Source organism: Cephus cinctus, unplaced genomic scaffold (assembly GCF_000341935.2).
Source record: "Cephus cinctus unplaced genomic scaffold, Ccin1 Ccin1_scaffold0091, whole genome shotgun sequence".
Lineage (NCBI taxonomy): Eukaryota > Metazoa > Arthropoda > Insecta > Hymenoptera > Cephidae > Cephus > Cephus cinctus.
In genome coordinates, this window is record NW_014332830.1 from 18062 (window position 1) to 21979 (window position 3918).

Consider the following 3918-nt stretch of genomic DNA (forward strand, 5'->3'; position numbering starts at 1 on the left):
GAGAGAGAGAGAGAGAGAGAGAGAGAGAGAGAGAGAGAGAGAGAGAGAGAGAAAGCAAACGAGCCAGCAATATGCAAGCAGGACGAGGCCGATGTAATGATATACAAATAAAATATCCAGCATGTCTTTGGTAGTCGTGTGTGCGTATATCCAATATACGGGGTGTCCCACGCAAACGAATTCTTCTTGGTTTCGTTATACTCAGCGTTATGCTCGGACGAGCAAGTAACGATTTCTCGGTTGGCTCGTTACCCTAACAACGAAATGCAATATTTTAGCAAAAATTTCGTATCTCTTTCCTCACACGTCATCACGGGCGATACTCGCTCGCTCGCTCATCCGGCGACCGAGTCAATGAGTCAATGAGTCAATGAGTCAATGAACGAGTCCGAGTGTATTACGAAACTCTCGAGTGTTCCTCTAATCCACTGTGGTTACAGTAGGAAGACTCTGGATGGAATTCATTGTCGGTGTGAAGGAGCCTTTAAAGCCGTGGAAAGAAGACAGCTGTATCCCGTGCCGTTCCGGTTCCAGTTTCCGGGTTCCGGGTTCCGTGTTCCGTCGTTCGATAGCGAGCAGGTGCGACGGCCAAGGAGAAGCCGTCGCGACGCCGAGCGTCGCCTCGTGCCACGCGAAGGCAAAGACGCCGCCGCGTGCCGCCTCGCGGCCGGATTTACGAGAAGTCGACGCAGAGTCTCATGAAAGGAAGGTGAAAGAGGAAACGATCGGCCACTGAGAAGGATCCTTTAGCCAAAAGATATTCGCACTGTGGATGCGCCATAGTGATTGGCGCGACGAGACGACCTGCGAGAGAACCTGCCGGAATCCGAAGCTGCGACCACGTGACCGAAGTGTCTCGTTTTTCCGTGTTCGCAGCGCCACGATCAGCTGATAACCGATAACAACATAAATAGACGGCCGGCGTCGCGTGGCCGAGCGTCCTGATGGCTCGGCGGGCCGCTGGACTTTGGATGATTGATAAAATGCGATTGGCTATGAATTTCAATAAAACGACAGACGTGTGGAGTTCGAAGGTCCGGGACTGGGGGGCGCAGGGGGGCGCAGGGGGGGGGGGCGCAGGAGGGCCCAGTTCCCCCTCCGCGGGAGGATCGGCCCGGAACGGTCGGCCTCAGAGGCAGAGAGCAGCCAGTTTGTTCGACACGATTCATATACGTTCATTACGAATGCATACGAGCACGTTAGACTGTACGTTAGTGCCTTGTAATAAAATATTGTAATGGTGGCCTACTTCTGCGCCACACTGTAGCCGGTATAATATCTCCCGCGGCATTCTTACTCGGCGTTATTTATTCTGTGCCGCGCACAATGGCGCCCGTGGCGACATGCACGGGGTGTGTCGTGTTCGAGCGAACGCGCGCACTCGCGGGACACCGACGGCCAAGAGGAAGCGCACGAGTCGGCCGACTCCTGGGGACCCGCGGTCAGGAGGATTCGGTCGACGGAGGAGCACGCGGAGGACGGTCAGGGTGCCGGGGTGCTTTGGTATCGACGATCCGACGGGAGAAAGAATTCCAATCCATCGCGCATCCGCCGTGAGGCTCGCATGCAGATCCGTCTTGGTCGGGCGTATAAATAAAAGTTTATTTAAAGACGTTTCAACCGAGTCGGCCGCGGCGCCCTTGCGCACTGCGCATGCGCCGGCCATCCCCACCCCGCGGCCTGCATCCGTTCTCCCACTGCGCCCCGCGACCACCATCCATCCGATTCTACGAGTCTCTCTCTCTCTCTCTCTCCCTCTCTCTCCCGCTCTCCCCCTCTCCAGCTGGCTAGTAGTTTATCTTATAAATTATTATTATCGTATTTCATACGTGTGGAATAAGATTTATTAAAAGCCTGGGTGTCCGTGTTGGTGGGAACGTGTACGTGGATACGATATACAGGGTGTATCGTTTTACTCGCATGCTAAGCGGAGGATGACGCATCCTTAGAAAGCTGAATGGGAAAGGAGTGAATATTGATAGTGCGTGGCGATGGTACACCCTGTACACGGCGGAGTGCGTCAACGCGTCTTGCCAAAGCTGTGAGGATACGTGATTCCGCGTAGGCACGCGCTGCCTGCGACAGGCTGTTTTACGCGACTTATGGAAATAATGTGTACCTCCTCAATTAGCCGTGCGGGCAAACGTGCGTCGATCGCCAGGACTGCCAGGACTGCCAGGATTGCCAGGATCGCCAGAGGCGTCGCCTCTGCGCTTCAATGAACATGTCATCAGGTGGGAGTGCCCGGGAAATTGGCCAACAAAGTTCCCACTCATTGATCAGAGGGCCTTGGTCGGCCTACGAGGCCTCAGGTGGACCAGCTAGGGGCTGCCCGGTGGCCTTCGAGAGGATTTCATCCTGGGGAAGGTTTTTCAAGGTCGGCCTCGGACGCTGCCGCGACGCTTTGTTCGATCCTTCCAGTCCCTTTCCTGGCCCCCGACGTCATGGCCGACGCGAGGCGTTAATACATATCCATGTATAATTCCAGCAAGAAACATTCATAGAGAAACATCAAAAACGCGCCGAGCACAAAGCGTCGGTTGGAAAGAGAGCGACGTGGTGTCAGCGCGACCGAGAGAGACAGAGACAGAGACAGAGAGAGAGAGAGAGAGAGAGAGAGAGAGAGAGAGAGAGAGCGAGGCAGAAACGTGGCGTCGTGTTCAGGATGCAGGGAGCGCGAGAGAGCGAGAGAGACGGAGAACAGGAACGAGAGAGCCTACGTACATTAAAATATTATTCTCAGATGAAATACCGGGTGGGGCCTGCCAGCACAGCGTATATTTTTAGACCTTATATAAATACACGAATCATAATGAACGCGCTGACTGTGTGCGCCGAGCGTCTCTATCTTGCGACGCTTTGTGTTTCCCTCGAAACACACGTCAAGGTGCAGGATCACGTTGCTGGGGACGATTGGCCAGGGGGATCTCAGGGTCGAATTGGAGACCTCCTGGCCTGCGCTCAGGAGACCCGGGCCCTCCTGGACCCTGATAAGACACTCATTTCTCATGGTCGGGGGGTCATCAACCGATAAAACGCCAGCTGGTCTTGCAACTGGGCCGCTGGCTCTGCTGACCGGGGGGGTCGGCTTTGCTAGCTGCTCACCTATTCCTACGTATTTTACTATTTGATACACGCTGCGCGCTTTCCGCCTCGCGCCCAACCACTCAAAACTTTAATCGTAAAATTATGTCGCACTTAATTGCCCGCACCTGATTTACGATCGCGTTCGGGTCGACCGATTTCTAAATTGTCGCTGGGACGGATATCGCGAAATGCCGCTTGCGCAAATCGTTCGCGTACGTGAACGCGCGACTTGCGTTGTTGCCAGAGCAGCCGGATGGTCAGACGTTCCCCGGGACACGTGGGTCCTTTCTGCAGGAGAGAATGTCCTCGAGGAAGTAGGCCAGACTCGGGCGCAAGGGTGAATCCTGGTCGAGGAGAGTCCTGGTATCGTGTTGGGAGAGAGGCGTCGCGACGCCGGGAGAGAAGGCGGAAGACCGGGAAAGCTGCGGGACAAGGGGGGACAGGAGGGGGCAGGAGGGCACCGCAGAGTGGGGGAGAAGTATAGAAGGAGTGGAACAAAGTTGAGTTTCTGTGTATTAATTACCCTGCAGTTATAATTATACTTAATTATATATGTACCGAGTATATGCTCGATATATGTAGAACCACTATGGAACGCCATAGCCCATTATATATAGCCAACTCGGTATAATAGTTTGGCATAGTCCACAATATACAGTCGTCTGCCTCTCTCCCAGCCTCTCTCTCTCTCTCTCTCTCTCACTGGTCTCTCCCGACGTCTGCGAACTCCGAAGCGGCTTCGTCTCTTTCTCTCTATAATATTGGTTACTTAATTATTAGTTGTGCGGGCTAGAAGCTACCGCGTTGTGCCAACGAGACGTCTGGGGTGCC